Source organism: Elaeis guineensis, chromosome 11, assembly GCF_000442705.2.
Source record: "Elaeis guineensis isolate ETL-2024a chromosome 11, EG11, whole genome shotgun sequence".
NCBI classification, from domain to species: Eukaryota; Viridiplantae; Streptophyta; class Magnoliopsida; order Arecales; family Arecaceae; genus Elaeis; species Elaeis guineensis.
In genome coordinates, this window is record NC_026003.2 from 92,019,216 (window position 1) to 92,037,475 (window position 18,260).

Below are 18,260 nucleotides of genomic sequence, written 5' to 3' on the forward strand. Positions count from 1 at the left end.
CCTTGGACTTGGTCTCGTTCTTTTACTTCTTCACAGGCTTCTTCTTTTCTTGAAAGAAGACTTTCTCTTAGAGAATGCCTGCTTCACAGTTAGAACCATACCCCTTGAACCTTTTAAGGTGCCCTCAGCTGTTATCAATATGTTCAGCAATTTGAATAAAGTGCTATCAATCTTATTCATATGGTAGTTCATAATGAACTATCCATACGAGTTAGGAAGAGACTAGAGGATCAAATCTACCCTCAGTTCTTTGTCCATGTTCATCTTGAGCTTCTGAAGCTCTTCTATGCCCTTGATCATTGTCAAACAATGATCATTGATGGACTGTCCATCACGTGTTTTTGCTCTAAATAGTCTCCAACAGACCTCAAAGTGAGCTGTACAACTCTGCTCACCATATAACTCTTGCAGATAAGTCAGCATCTCCTTGACAGTCCTTATGTCTTCATACTGTCGCTGAAGATTATTGGATATGGATGCTAGAATGTAACACTTCATCTTATTATCCTCATCCATCCACTTTTCAATTACGGCTCATTGATCAAGAGATGGACAAGTTGGTAATACAGATGCATCCTGATCTAGGACATAGGTTAATTTTTTGAAATTGAGAATGATCCTTAAATTTTGGAGTCAATCTTTGTGATTCTTTCTGGTCAACCTATTTGTGTCAAGAATACAGATGAAAGGATTAGAACTCGATATAGTTATTGCAGAGAAAATAATTTTTAGTTAGATATTTATACTTATTAAATATTTATTTTAGGGACTTAAAAAAACAAACAAGGCTCCCACTATTTCTTCGAATCTCCCACACTCGGGTAGAGAAGTGAAAACCTATACGTGATCAATTTCTAATGGGTATTGTGGTCCCACTGATCCATACGCACCTTACCTAATAATTATTGGTGAGCATAGATCAATAAGTGGACAACACCTTGTCCATTACTTTACTAAGCAAAATGTAGTGGATTTAGTCTCTAAGTCATATGGCCTCACCTAACAGTTATTGGTATATTTCTTAGTTAAGTCAGACCCATCGTTCACCACTGGATGCAAAATCATCATTCGAATCCTCACCTAATAGTTATTGAGCCCAACCCCATCTCCACCCTGGGATATCAAATGCCAATAGAGTGGTTGTACTTTCTCAATGCAACCGAATTATTATAACCAACCGAGAATGATCAACGTCAGGAAGGCAACCGTATCTCTACAATGATGGAAGATCTCTAGACTTAATATTTAATGAGGAGATTTAAGTTTAAAATTTCTTCTAAATCAGTAGATATGATATCTGACTAATCAAATTCAGATCAGCATATTTATATATCTGACCATCCTAGTCGGTATGGGTGAACTCGAGTCAACAAATAACCTAGTATGAAACTAAATCTCCCAAAATGATTAGATAAGTTAAAATGAGTGGGGGTCCCTCCATTACTTTTTTTAGACACCAATGAATTAGTAAGATCAGAATGGAACTAATTAAATAACAACCATCTAGATACTTATCTTAGACATCAAATTGATCGATTAGAATCGATCAGGTTAACCTATTGAAACGAGCCTTAACCACTGAGCCTAATTAGGTCTTAAGTTAATCAATTCACATCAAAATATAAATCAATATGATCAACTACAACTAAATCCGACTTTGAGCCCTTTTGACCTAATCCTAATCAATAATTGATTACATTCAATCAACTGCTTAAAATCAACAACGAGTTCTAGCCTGATCTAATCAATTGACCCTAATTGTAATTTGATCACTAAATTTTATTTGTTCAACCCATACCCATATGTAATAACATAATTTTTAAATTTTAAAAATATTTTTTAGATTATATTTCTTTGCATGCATTAGTGGCTTATGATCTTGAATCAGTTTCAGATCTAAACTTAATGTCATATATCACATATATCAAATTTTAGATCTAAACTATAAATATATATCACATACATATTAATTTTTAAATTTAAAATTAAATTTAGATATATCAAATAATTATATATAATCAGATCTAAAATAATTATTAAAATATTTTAAAAATATTTTTCAAAAATTGATTCACGTTAAACTAGGACAACATTTCCAATATAGGGGATAAACCCTATACCAGGATAATTTTATACTAGTCTGATGCAAATATTTAATCATTCTAATTTTAGTTCTAACATAAATAAAAATATGTCATATACATCAATTTTTAGATCTAAAAGATTGATTTAAATATTTCAAAAATAGTTCTCAAAATCGATCAATTTTGAGTTAGGACAATCTTTTCAATATAGGAGGTAAATCCTATACCAGAACAATCTTATACCAGCACAAGATCAATATTAAATCATCTAAACTTTTAGATCTAACATGATAACCAGATTATACATGTTTTAAAGAACCAGCGGCTCTGATACCACTATTAGAAGATCGGGTAGACTAGCATGCAAAGATTTCAAAATATTTTGAAACAATAGTGAAAATAGATCTAGGTTAAATTCTTTAACCCCATATGCTATAGATCTAATTTATATCTATCCGAGTCTTGGATCTAAGATATACACAAAATTTAAAAGTTAAAAATTAAAATTAAAATCAGATCTCAATACCTTGTGTGGGCTGAAATACACCATAATTGATGATCTTAGATCTGAAAGTTCTTAAGCCGTACACGTATCCAGCCTTCATAGGTATCCACTGGGATCAATCTTAAATCTTTTTTCTCATTGTAGATCCTTCTTCTCCAAGTAGGATCTCAGTCTTTTGAATCTTTGATCAACTTTTAATCTTTGACTACAAACTCAACACTTGAATAGCAGCCTTTCTCCTCATTCTTGATATAAAAGCAATCATCCTCTTCAACTTGGACGTGTGAGAAGATGGAATGCCCAAGACTTGGATGTTGGAAAAAGAGGAGGAAGGTGAGATGGCATGGAGAAAGGAGAGAGAGGTTTGAAATCTCAAAAATTTAATTGCCTAAAATCTTAAGAGACTATCTCCTTAAATAGGTCTTTTCTTGATTCTAAATCATTATCCAATCAGGCTAAAAAGGTTAGCCCTTATCTCATAAGGTCACTACCTTTTAATTTGATTTTTTTTAAAAAAAATTAAATTCAATTGGAAAGGTCCTTGCCTCAAATGTCAAGTGGATGTGGTGCCTGTTAGATTTGTGCCCTAGAAGTCAATTGTTGGCTGACACATTTTGTAATTCTAGAGCTTAAATTTATACTTATAATTTTTTATTATCAATAAAGAGTTTTTTCATTCCAATCATATTTATGTGTCTATGATTTATCATAAAAATTAATAAAGATAATTTTTATATATTCTTAAAGTGTTAAGAATTTGAGACATACATTAATTAGCTGTTAATTTTTAAATTCTCTTGATCAAAGGATCGTCATGAAGGACAGTGATCAATCTATTTAAGATTGATGCACAGTTTACCTCTCTTATGGATAGATGAGTCTCAGATCTATAGTGTAGAGACACTGAGGTCAGAGTGTGAATGGTTGTTAGAGAATAACTTGCATTGAGTGTGATCAATATGAGAAACCACATGGATGTCTCCTCACTCATCAGTGATCTTGATGTTGTAGTAGTATGAATGATCATCTGACCTGTGGTGTCATTGACTATTCACAATGAGGCTGTTAAATTTAACTGTATGTTTTCTTGGTCCTTAGTCATTCAGATCCTTCCTGTGTATTTTAGCTTCAGTAGGTTCAAATTCGTTGTTTGGAGTAGGATGCACCTAGATGGAATCTATCGGTCTTGGTAGAAAAGAAAAAGTCCTATACGATTTGCGAGACTAAGTTTAGAAAATTTTTAGCCAAAGCAAATATAAATATTGAAAAAAAATTTTATAAAATTTATAAATAAATTTGAGTCGAGTCAATCTTGTATATGACTGATAATAGAGTTTGACGAGTTCTCCATGACCTCCATCAAATTAGCGATAGAAGAAGCGAATCATACGATAACTGCACCTAGGGGTTCATACTTTCATTTTACTGGATTGCCACTATATACTGTTAGGTATTATTGATAGATTATGGGACTTATTGGGCATCATCTTGATGATCGATGACCCTTGAAGGGTAGAGTTGGAAATATTTCAATCCATCAAAAAGAGTTTCGATGATATTATGATGGAGATCACAATATATCTCACTACCAGATAAAATGAAACCTATGGGATCACACATTAAGAGATTTAATCTTGAGTTTACCAATTAGGCTTATGAAGTTCTAATTGGATTAGGGTTTATTAAAATTCTATTAGGTTTAACAGAACCATACTAGCACATAGTTAAACCTAATTCTTCTCGAAACTTTGATTAGATCAAGTCCATAGCCTTGAACCTAACCTAAATTCATTTGAATTTAATTGGGCACCTAATTATAAGCCCAAAAAGATTGGATTAAGTCAGTTAGTTAGCTAAATTATCTCCTCATTATTTCTTCATTATCTCTTAATGTGTGTGTGGAATAAATGGAAAGAAGGGTGGTGCCTTCCTCCCTTTATGGTAGGACAAGGGGCGCCAAACCCCTGGATAATGCTAGAGGGGCCTACCCCCTCTTGTGGTTTGGCATGGAGAGGAGAGAGAGAGAGAGAGGGGCCACGCCCCCTCTCTTGATTAAAAACCCTAAAATGGGGCACCAAGGGTTGGTTCCCCAACCACCTGCCCTGTATTCCATGGGCACCCATTCAAATTTTCATATCTGACTGGAGCACCCCATATTTTTTCCAAAGGAGGATGATAACCTATCAATTAAGTCTGATTTTAATGAGAAAAAATCAGATTAAAAAGATAGAAATACTTATGAGATAAGGATGTGCCTTTTTAAGTTAAATAGATTCCTCATTTAGATCAAGGAAGGGCCTATATAATGAGAAGGTCTCTTAGTATTTAAGTTAGTTTTTATTGATTAAAAATCAGATCTCTCTCCCTCTCTCCCTTCTCCATGCCACACCTTCTCTCTCTTCTCTTTTTCATGCCCAAAGGTTGGGCGTCCCACCTTTTTACACGTCAAGAGTTGAAGAGTTATTCATCTATAGTGAGGAACGAAAAGGAAAGGCTGCAGATCAAAGAGTTGATTTCGCAGTCTAAATCAAAGAGTTGATCAAGGTTCTAAAGGACTGAGAGCCTACTTGAAGAGGAAGGATCTACTATGAGAAGATCGATTTAAGGTTGATCCTGGTAGATACTTGTAGAGATCGGACATGTATGCACTCGAGGACCTTCGAACCAGAGATCATCGATAGTGGTGAATTTCTACTCGCACTAAGGTATTAAGATTTGATCTCATACTTATTTTATTTTTAGATTATATGTATATCTTTTTTTTTGATTTTGGATAGGATTAGATGAGATCTATTGCATATGGGGTTAAAAGGTTTAACCTGATTATTTTTCTATTGCGATCAAAAAGATTTTTGAAATCTACACATGCACCCTATCTAACTTTCTAACAGTGGTATCAGAGCCACTGATTTTTAAAGACATATATAATCTAATTTTTATCTTAGATCTGAAAGTTTTAACGATTTAAAATTGATCTTGTGCTGATATAAGGTTATCCTGATATAGGGTTTGCCCCCTATATTGTAAAGATTGTCCGAGCACAAGATTGATCGATTTTAAAAATTATTTTTAAAATAATTAAATTAATTTTTTAGATCTAAAAATTTACATATATGATATATCTTATTTTAAGTTTAGATCTAAAATTAGAATGATCAAAAATTTACATCAAACTGGTATAAGATTATCCTGATATGGGGTTTACCCCTTATATTGAAAAGATTGTCCCAGTTTGGTACAAATTGATTTTTAAAAAAATATTTTTAAAATATTTTAATTATTATTTTAGATCCAATTATATATATATTTGATATATGTAGTTTTAATTTAGATCTAAAATTTAATATATATATGATACATGTTATAGTTTAGATCTGAAACTACATATATATGATATATGACATTAGGTTTAGATCTAAAACAGTTTCAAGATCATAAACCACTAATGGATGTAATAAAATATAATCTAAAAGTTATTTTTGGATCTAAAATTATGTTGTTGCATGTGGGTATGGGTTGAATAAATTAGGTCTAGTAATCAAACTATAATTAGGATCAAATTGATTAGATCGGGCTAGAACTCATTATCGATTTTGAGTAGCTGATTGAACCTAATCAATGGCTGACTAGGATTAGATCAAAAGGCCTCAAAGTTGAGTTTAGTTATAGTTGATCACATCTATTTATATTTTGATATGAGTTGATTGACTCAAGATCGAATTTGACTCAGTGGTTCGGACCCATTTCAATAAGTTAATCTGATCGATTCTAATCAACCAATTTAGTATCTAAAGTAAGTATTTAGATGGTAGTTATTTAATTAGTTCTATTGTCTGACCTCGTCAATTTTAATTGGTGTCTAAGAAAAGCAATGGGGGACCCCCACTCATTTTAACTTATTTGGCTAGCTTGGGAGATTCAGTTTCGTGCTAGATTACTCGAGTTCACCCATGCCGACTAGGTTGGTTAGACATGTTGATGTGCTAACCTAAATTTGATCAGTCGGATGTTAGATCTACTGATTTAGAAGAGACTTAAACTTAAATCTCCTCACTAAATATTAATCTAGAGGTCTTCCATCATTGTAGAGATACGGGTGCCTTTCTGACATTGACCATTTTCAACTAGTTATAGTAGTTCGATTATATTGAAAAGGTATAACTACTCTATTGACATTTGTGTCCTGAGGTAAAGATGGAGTTTGGCCTAATAACTATTAGGTGAGGGTCCCAATAATGACTTTGCATCCGTTGGTGAATGATGGATCTAACTTAACTAAGAAATATGTCAATAACTGTCAGGTAAGGCCACAGGACTTAGAGATCAAGTCCACTACTTCATGCTTAGTGAAGCAATAGACAAAGTGTTATCCACTCACTGGTCTGTACTTACCAATAACTATTAGATGAGGTGTGTATAGATTAATGGGACCGCAGTATCAACTTGAAATCGATCACGTATAGGTTTTCATTTCTCTAATCGATGACTATGGGAGATTTGAAGAAATAGTAGGAGCTTTTGTTTATTTTTAAAGTTTCTAAAATAAATAATTTTATAAGTACCAACATCTAATTAGAAACTATTCTCTCTGTAGATAACCATATCGAGTTTCAACCTTTTAGCCCATATCCTTGGTACCAATAGGTTGATCGGTATCAACTATAATGACTGGCTCCAAAATTTGAGAATCATTCTTAGCTTCAAAAAACTCACCTAGGTCCTTAACCAAGATGCATCTGTGTTACCTGCTCATCCATCTCCTGATCAACGAGCCACACTTGAGAAGTGGATGGATGAAAATAACAAGGCAAAGTATTATATTTTAGCATCCATGTCTAATGATCTTCAGTGACAGCATGAAGACATGAGGACTGTCAGAGAGATACTTAATTACTTGTAAGAGTTGTACGGTGAGTAGAGTCGCACAATTCACTTTGAGGTCTCTCAGAGATTTTTCAAAGTAAAAATATGTGATGGGCAATCCATCAATGATCATTATTTGATAATGATTAAAGATATCAATCGAGGAGCTTCAGAAGCTCAGTATAAACATGGACAAAAAATTGCAAGTGGATTTGATCCTCCAATCTCTTTCTGATTCGTATGGACAGTTCATCATGAACTACCATATGAATAAAATTGATAGCACTTTGCTTGAGTTACTGAATATGTCGGTAATAGCAGAGGGTACTTTGAAGAGTTCAAGGGATATAGTTCTGGCTGTGGAGTGAGCTTCCTCCAAAAGAAAGTTTTCTTTCAAGAAGAAAAAGAAGCCTGCGAAGAAGCAAAAGAATGAGGTCAAGCTCAAGAAATAGGTTCTGAAAAAGGCCGATGACAAGGAAAAGTATTTTCATTGCAATGTCGAAGGCCACTGGAGGAAGAACTATCTGGCCTACCTGACGACTGTTAAGAGTAGGAAGAAGGATGGACCTTCTGAAGGTACATTTGATATGCTCATTATTGAAACTAATCTAACGGTTTGCTCTTTTTCTATTTGGATTCTTGATTTTCATTCAAGTGCTCATTTGTGTACTTCTATGTAGGATCTTGAAGAAGTTAGAGGGCTGAGGAAAGGTTAGATCACTCTTCGGATCGACAATAGAGCATGGGTTACTACTGTGACCATCAGGACCTATCCTCTATGATTATCATTAAGACTTAGTTTAATTTTTAAAGGCTGCTATTATGTACCTATAGCCAGTAAGAATTTGATTTTCATATCTATGCTGGCACAGGATAATTATAATTTTAATTTCAATAAAGATATGTGTTTGATTTATTTTAAAAATAAAATTATTGCATATACTTTCTTGATTGACAGTCTTTATCATTTGCATATGGATGTGAGTGTAAATATTAATGAGCAAATAGTGAATGCCATAGGATCTAAGAGATTTAGAGATAGGATTAGTGAAAAATATCTGTGGCACCTTAGGCTAGGCCATATTGGAGAGGACAGACTCAACAAATAGAAGAAAGATGATCTTCTTAGACCATTGATTTCTGAGTCTTATTTGATTTATGAATTGTGTCTTCAAGAAAAAATAGCCAAGCTACCTTTTATGGGATAAAGAGAAAGGACCACTGAGATATTAACCCTGGTATACACCAACGTGTGTGGTCCATTCGATATACAAGCCAGAGATGGCTATATCTACTTCATAACTTTTATCGATGATTATTGATGGTATGAGTTTGTGTATTTGATGCATCAAAAGTCTGAAATCTTTGAAAAGTTCATAGAGTTCAGACATAAAGTAAAAAAATAGATCAAAAAATTCATAAAGGTTCTTCGATTAGATCGAAGAAGAGAATATCTTAGTGGAGAATTTTGGGCCTATCTCAAGGATAATTTCATAGTCTCATAGTGGACACCTCCAGAGATGTCTCAGCTCAACGAAATATCTGAAAAGAAGAATCAGACCCTATTAGATATGGTCCGGTCCATGATGAGCTTCACAGGCCTTCCTGTCTTTCTTTGGGGATATGCATTGCTTTCTGCAATTCATCTTTTGAATAAGATTTCTTCTAAATCTATTTCTACCACATCATATGAGTTATGGCATAGTAAGAAGCCAACTCTTGGGTACCTCAAGATTTGGAGATGTCCGGCCCATGTCAAGTGACAGCAGATGGACAAGTTAGAGGATAGGTCCTTTTGGACTTGCTTTATAGGATATCCTAAGAAAATCATGGGATACTACTTTTATCTTCCTAAGGATCACAATGTGATTGTGAGCCATCATGCTGTCTTCTTAAAAAAAGAATTTATCCAAGATGGAGACAGTGGGAGAAAAATTGAACTTGAAAAGAAAGTCTCTGAAGAGCATCGAGTCCAAGAATCTAAACTCAATAATGAGCTAGTAGATGTGATACCTCCTCCACCTCGTAGATCAAGTAGGATCTCCTATCCTCTTGAAAGGTACTTAGGTATTCTTACAGATGATTTAGAGGAAGTATTTTTTGTGGGAGTTAGGGACATTAGAAATTATCCCAAGACCTACGATGAGGCAATGTTAGATATAGACTCTGAAAAATAGATGGAAGCGATGAAGTTAAAAAATGACTCCATGCATTCCAACCAGATTTCGTTCTTAGTAGATCCATCTGAAGGTATTGTATCTATTGGGTATAAATAGATTTGCAAAAAAAAAATTAGATCAGATGGTAAGGTAGAGACCTATAAGATAAGGCTAGTCATGAAAGGTTATATTCAACGTAAAGGTATTGACTATCATGTAATTTTTTCATCCGTAGTCATGCTGAAATCCATCTATACTTTGCTTGCGATAGCAGCCTTTCATGATTATAAAATTTGACAGATGGATGTAAAAACTACCTTCCTAAATGGATATCTTGAGGAAGTTATCTATATGGAGCAGTCTTTGAGTTTTACATCTAGTGATAGTGATCACAAGGTCTGTAAGCTGCAAAGATTCATATATGGACTCAAGCAAATATCTCAGAGTTGGAACACTCATTTTAATGATGTGATCAAAATATTTGATTTCATCAAAAATGTAGAAGAGCCATGTGTGTACAAAAAGATTAGTGAGAGTGCTGTCATATTTTTCATATTGTACGTGGATGACATCCTCCTAATTGGAAATGATATTTTCATGCTGTCATCTGTTAAAGTATAGTTGTCAAAAGAGTTTGTCATAAAAAATTTAAGAGAAGCATCCTATATTCTTGGTATAAAAGTCTATAGAGATAGATCTAAGAGGATGATAGAACTCTCACAGCGAATGTACATAGAGGAGGTGCTGAAGAGGTTCAGCATGGAAAACTTCAATAGGGGTCTTTTGCCCTTAGACATGGCATTCATCTCTCCAAGAAGATGTGTCCTAACACACCTGAGGAGATCCAATGCATGAGCAAGATTTCTTATGCTTTAGCAATAGAGAGCCTCATGTACGTCATGTTATATACATGACCTGATATAGCCCTTGTCATGAGTGTCATGAGCCGATATCAAGCGAATCCAAATGAAGAATACTGGATTGCTGTTAAAAATATATTTAAGTACTTAAGAAAGACTAAGGATTTGTTGTTGGTCTTTGATGGAAGATCAGAGCTAAAAGTTAAGGGATACACCGATTCAGACTTCATGACTGATGTCGATGATAGAAAGTCTACATCGGGGTGTATCTTCTTATGTAACAGTGATGCGGTTAGTTAGAAGAGTTCCAAGTAGTCGATCATTACAAATTCAACCATGAAAGTCGAGTACATCGTCACCTCTGAAGCTGTTAAGGAAGCCTTTTGGTTCAAAAAATTCATTGCGGATCAGGATGTGATGCCATCAGATGCCATTGCACTGCACTGTAATAACAATGGTGCTATAGCCCTCATTAAGGAGCTCAGGTCTCATCAGAAGTTCAAGCATATAGAGTGATGATTTTATATCATACACGAATACCTTGAGAAAAAGTTTGTCGAGGTGTAGAGAGTCAACTCCATGCTAAATGTGGCAGACTCATTGACCAAGCCTCTCAGCCAGCAGAAGATCGAAGCTCACCTTGAGAAAATGGGTCTTAGGTATATGGCCAATTGGCTTTAGGTCAAGTGGGAGTTTGTTAGATTTATGCCTTAGAAGCTAATTATTGGCTGATGTATTTTATAACTCAAGAACTTAAATTTATATTTGTAACTTTTTATTATCAATAAAAAAAATTTTCATTCCAATCATATTTATCTATCCATGATTTGTCCTAAAAATGAACAAAGATGATTTTTGTATATTCTTAAGGTATTAAGAATTTGAGACATACATTAATTAGTGATTAATTTCTAAATTCTCTTGATCAAAGGATCGTCACAGAGGATAATAATCAATCCATTGGAGATCGGTGCATAGTTTACCTTTCTTGTGGATAGATGAGTCTCGAATCTACAGTGTAGGAACATTGGAGTAAGGGTGCAGATGGTTGTTAGAGAACAACTTGCACTGAGCGTGACCAATATGAAAAACCACATGGATGTCTACTCACTCGTCAATGGTCTTCTCGATGCTGTAGTAGTGTAAATAGTCCTTTGATCTATGGTGTCATTGGCTATTCACAACAAGGCTACTAAGTTTGATTGCACATTCCTTTGGTCCTTAGCTATTCAGATTCTTGCTGTGTATGTTGATTTCAATAGGTTCAAGTTTGCTGTTTGAAGTAGAATGCACCTAGATGGAATCTATCGATTTTGATAGAAAAGAAGAAGTCCTATGTGATTTGCAAGACTGAGTTCAGAAAGTCTTTGGCCAAAGCAAGTATAAATATTGAAAAAGTATTTTTATGGGATTCACAAATGAACTCGAGTTGAGCCAATGTTGTATATGACTGACAATGGATTCTGATGAGTTCTTTATGACTTCCGTCAAGTCGGGACTCACGATAGAAGGATTAAATTATATGATAACTGTACCTAGGGGTTCATACTTTCATTCTACTAGATTACCACTACATACTGCTAGAAGTCACTGATGGATTGTAGGATCTATCGGACATTATCTTAATGATTGATGACCCTCGAAGGATAGAGTTGAAAATATTCCAATCTATCGAAAAGAGTTTTGATGATATTGTGATGGAAATCATAACATATCTCACTATCAGATAGAATGGAACCTATGGGGTCACACATTAAGAGATTTAATTTTGAATTTTTTAATTAGGCTTATGAAGTTCTAATTGGATTAAAATTTATTGAAATCCTATTAGGTTTAATAGAACCTTGCTAGCACATGGTTAAACCTAATTTTTCTCAAAATTTCGATTGGATCAAGTCCATAGCCTTGACCCTAACCTAAATCTATTTGGATTTAATTGGATACTTAATTGTGAGCCCAAGAGGATTGGATTAAGTCAATTAGTTGATTAAATTATCTTCTCATTATCTCTTCATTATCTCCTCATTATCTCCTAATGAGTGTGTGGAATAAATAGAAAGAAGGGTGGCACCTTCCTCCCTTTATAGTAGGACCATAGGGTGCCAAACCCCTGGATAATGCAAGAGGAGCCCGCCCCCTCTTGTGGCTTGGCATGGAGGAGAGAGAGAGAGAGGGGCCACACCCCCACTCTTGAATAAAAACCCTAGAATGGGGCACCAAGGGTTGGCGCCCCAACCACCTACCCTGTATTCCATGGACGCCCATTCAATTTTCCATATCTAACTGGGGTGCCCCATATTCTTCTTAAAGGAGGATGGTAACCTACCAATTAAGTCTGACTTTAATGAGAAAAAATTAGATTAAAAAGGTAAAAATCCTTATGAGATAAGGATGTATCTTTTTAAGTTAATTGGATTCCTCATTTGGATCAGGAAAGGACCTATATAATGAGAAAATCTCCTGGGGTTTAAGTTAGTTTTTATTGATTAAAAATCAGATCTCTCTCCCTCTCTCCCTCTCTCCCTTCTCCATGCCACACCTTCTCCCTCTTCTCTTTTCCATGCCTAAAGGTTGGGCGTCCCACCTTTATACATGCCAAGACTTAAGGAGTTATTCATCTATAGCGAGGAATGAAGAGGAAAGGCTGCAGATCAAAGAGTTGATTTCGTAGTCTAGATCAAAGTGTTGATCAAGATTCTAAAGGGCTGAGATCCTACTTAGAGAAGAAGGATCTACTACAAGAAGATCGATTCGAGGTTGATCCTGATGGATACCTGTGAGGTCAGACACGTGTGTAGCTCGAGGACCTTCGAACTAGAGATCATCGATAGCGATAAATTTCTATCCATGCTAAGATATTGTGATTTGATCTCATACTTATTTTATTTTCAGATTATATGTATGTCTTTTCTCCTGGGCTTGGGTAGGATTAGATGAGATCTATTGCATGTGAGGTTAATATTGAAAAATGTAAGCGACTTCATATATGTATTTCAAAAGTTTTTGAATAAATTATAGTAGAAGATAATTAGATTAATCATATTAACTTAACATACATATGATCTAATCATCAAATCAACCTACTCTAGGATCTATGACATGATATGTTGCATTTAAATTTTGAAATAATCACTTGAAAAAATTTGCATGCATGGATGTGAGCAGTAGATCAAATTTATACCTATCTAAGTTCAGAACTCGATACCTGATTACAGATCGATGATCACTACTACTGAGAGATATGGTAAGATGATCTTTGCTCGTTGCTCGCAGCTGCACACGCATTCAGCCTATACGAAAATCCACTCGAAGCTCCAATTTGATCAGTCTTTTCAGGAATGTTAGTTCGTGTGAAGGCCTTCTCCTCGGCTAATCTATATTTTTTCTTCAAATCTTTAGAACTCTTCAAAGATTGAAGATGGACTTTTGGAGGAGATAAAGGGGTGGAAGAAAGATGGAGAAGAAAACCCTAGAAATCAGATTTTGCGCTAACCCAAAGAATAAGGACTCTCCTCTTCTTTTTCACACCATGAACCCATGCCTCAACCCCTTCAATGTGAAGAGATCCTTTTCTTCTCTCTTACATGCACAAAAACAAAAAAATAAATCCCTATTTATTGGTTTGTAATGAGGTAGGGATGAAGAGTCCTAAGGATCTTAGACTCTATCAAGATGTGTCGCCCTTCCATAAATTCCATGCCCCAAAAAAAAATGGAACGCCCCTTCTCATAATTTTTCACAATGAATCAGATTATTATCTAATTTTCTATATAAAAAATTTTCTCAAAAATTCACACAAAAGAAAGAGAATAAAAGGGATGGTGTGTGGAGTGATTTGGATAAGAACAAACTCTCTTGATAAGGAATATTTTGAAATACAATTTTAAAAACTTTTTTTTATCAAAACCAAATCAAATTTGAATAAGAGATAGAAAGAGAGAAGAACTCTTTAGCATAAAAAAATCTCACACAAAATAATTTTGTGCATGAGGAAGAATAGTGTGCAAAGTGGGAGGCACAATGGAAGGAGAGTCCAATCCTATATGGATTCTTAATTTTCTTATTTAAAGCTAAACCAAATCACATCTGGTTTAGCCCAAATAAAATAGATGAAATCCAGTCTAACTAAGTTTATAATTTTTTGATCAAACTTTAATCAAATTAGAAATTAATTGAATCAAAGTTTTGATCAAATTAGGGATAATTCTTCCTTAGCGATTAGATCATCTCATAACCTAATCGGATCAAACCTAATTGAATCCAATTCAATTAGATTTTATTTAATTTTTTTGTTCAATCAAATTAAGCTAATTAATAATCTAATTATTAATTAATTTTTTATTAATTTACTAACACTTGATGAATAAATTTATTGTGACTTTTGCATAAGGTTAACCATCAATCAAATTGATGATTAAGCCCTTGAACAATTCTCAATCGTTGATCAGCCACATGATCAGTTAAAAATTTTTTTTGAGTGTGACCCCATAGGTTCGAACGTAAGTCAGTAGCATAAGAATAGATTTTTGAACTAATCGATGTAACCATCTAGCAATGGGATCCGACGTCCGAATAGGTCAAATGATGGCGAAACAACATTCAAGAATCTACTGACGTATGGTTACCATATAATTCATCTTTTTGACCCTAATGCTCAAGGATGATCTAGGATTTAACTGTCAATTCTAGATAAGTCATCCATATTGTATTTCAATCTTTGAAATCTATCACATAGATTATCCGAGCTTAGATTTTGCTAAATTGAAATACATTGATATATTAACTCCTACTAATTTAGAGAGATCTATCTCATCTTGACTCATGCACCGACTTAACAAGTACTTGACTGCACCCAGAAAACTTTCGTTACTAAATTATAAACTCAGATAGTCCGACACTAAAGTACAGTGAGTTGCTTGTAAGTCACCGTGGTAATCTTAGATCGGAGGGACACTTATACCTATATCCTTCATGAGCTACCCTTGATAGCAGAATGCTCCGTAGTTGATCACGTTTAGTGATGATATACTCCTATATCTCACTTGCATGTCATATCAGTATCTTCATATCATTTGGTTATAAGGATAATTAATGCATATGGCACACAACGATCTACACTTGATATCGCTATTGTCCTAATAATAGCATATCGTTTGATTGTAAACTAGTTTAAGAATTATGCAATAAATTATTTTATTGATCAAAATAATCTTAAGAACTTTATCACAATATAGGAGTTTGTTAGAAGATGTAATCTTGTGATGAAAAAACCAAATAATTTTTATTATTGATCAATTCATATACATTTATAATTAGTACAATCGTCAAATGATTGGCTTTAGGACATATTTTCCAACAACTCCCACTTAGATTAAAACAAATCAGTATAGTATCATATACCTATCTTCGATTTATCATCTCAGAACTTCTATATACTAAAACTTTAGTAGATGGGTTGGTCAGGTTCTTCTTTCCGTCGATCTTTTAAAGATTGATGTCACCTTAACAGATTTTCTGAATAAGGTGGTAGCGATGCAAAATATTTGATAAGCTAATGAGACTTCGGCTCTTTGGTATGAGCAATGACTTCGGTGCTATACAATATAGCAGGACCATTATTAGAGGGTGCCACTTCTAGCTTACCAGTGAACTTGTACAATCATATAGCTTTCTTGCAAGCATTGGATGCTGTAATGCATTTTGCCTCGTAAATTGAATTGGCTATATTTTTTTGCTTGGAATTTTTCTAGCAGATTGCCCTATTATTTAGGATAAAAATGTATTCCAATACGTTCTTGCCATTGTTATGTCCAACTAAAAATTAGAGTCATACTCTATAAGTTTTAAGTCAGATTCTCTATAATCGAGTCACTGATCCTTAGTATTTCTCAAATACTTAAGGATGACCTTCTAGTGATTCTCACCTGAATTTTGCAGGTATCCACTCACTACCCTAGTGAGTATACTATATCTGATCTCATAATTGGTGTACATGATAGAATAAATTCTATTCATAAATACTTTATATATGTTGGACTGAGAAAATTCAAGCAGCCTCTTAGATCTATCTCTATAGATCTTCATCCCTAGGATGAGAGATACTTTTTCAAAGTCTTTTATGGAGAACTATGATAATAGTAAAATCTTTAATCTCTATAATGTAAGAAATGTTATTCTTGATTAAAGAATTTCATTCACATATAATACAAGTAAAATACTCATAAAACTATTAACCCATTTGTATTTGCAGGGTTTATCTTTGTTCTCAACGAAGCCATGCATTTTGATCACTTGTCAAAATACATGTTCCAACTCCAAAATATTTAGCATTGTCATAGGAGAAAATATCTTGTTATGATCAATACCATAATGTTGACAATATCTTTAGGCAACCAGATGGACATTGTAGGTCTCCACCTTCTCATTTGCGTCCTCTGATCCTATTGAAGATCCACTTACACCCTTTGAGTTTTATCCCGTCGGGTAGATCAATGAGTGTCCATACACCATTGACCTTCATGGACTTCATTTCAAATTTTATGGCTCTAAACCACTAATCAGAGTCAGACCTCCGCATGGCATCCATGTGGATGATCAGATCCTTGTTGTTCTTATTGAGTTCAATAGGATCATGTCCTGAAACTAGAAACCAAAATATCTATCTGACAGATGCAGTACTCTATCGAATCTTCGTAATGGTTCTCAATAATGGGTTTTAGATTTGATATAATCAAATCTGATTCTATGGGTTCACCAGATTTTATCGGTTCTTCTATCGGTCGAACTTCATAAGTTCCATATTAAATGCATCAGTTTCTTCTCCAAGGTATTCCTTTTCTAAAAAGAATGCCGAACAACTCTTATTCTTTAGGAAGGTAGAAATTATATCTCCTAGATTCTTTGAGATTATCCTACAAAATAATACACATAGGATCAAAATTCAAGCTAATCGGCCTGCAAATGCTTGACATAAAACAAATACTCTCAAACTCAAAAGTAAGAAAGTATCGGCTTACGTCTAGTCCATATCTCATATAGAGTCTTTGTGACTGATTAATTTAGAATTTAGTTTAGAATATAACAAGCAGTCTTAAGAGTATAACCCTAAAAAGAGACTGACAGACTTGTAAACCTCATTATGGATCAAACTATGTCTAACAAAGTTAATTCCAATAAGAGAGAATCCTATTCTCTTCTAGATATGTCAAAAGCTTACCGAAAAGGCATTCTCCTCTTTAGTCTGATCGAAGAGTTTCAGTGCTCTTCCAAATTTATTTTTCTAACTTATTAAGAAATTATTTAAATATTTTAAATAATTCAAACTTATGATAAATATGTTCATAGATCCAATACATCAGTATGTATCAGACTCAGAACATCAATGGCTCGTTTATCTTTTTCAGTAAAAGATAATTTGGTTATCTTACGAAGAAATAGGATTGATAGGTTGACAATGATTCATAATCATTGATTTTAAAAATTATCTCCTATTGATCCTATTCTTGTTTATATGATTGAGCACAAATTGCCAAAGATAGACTTTCATGATATTATCTACTTTAAGGTGTTTATTTGGTTGTGTTTATTATACTAATAGACTGTATAAATATTATTTCTTAGTTGTCCACCATGATTTTGATATCATCTATAATGATACCACAAAAATTATTAGACATTAGTGACAATCACTAAAATGACATTGTCAGAATTGAAAATAGGCCTGACAATTTCTAAAATCAGGATTGGAATATAACTTCCATCTCGAATATTCAGGAACCTCTTACTGTTT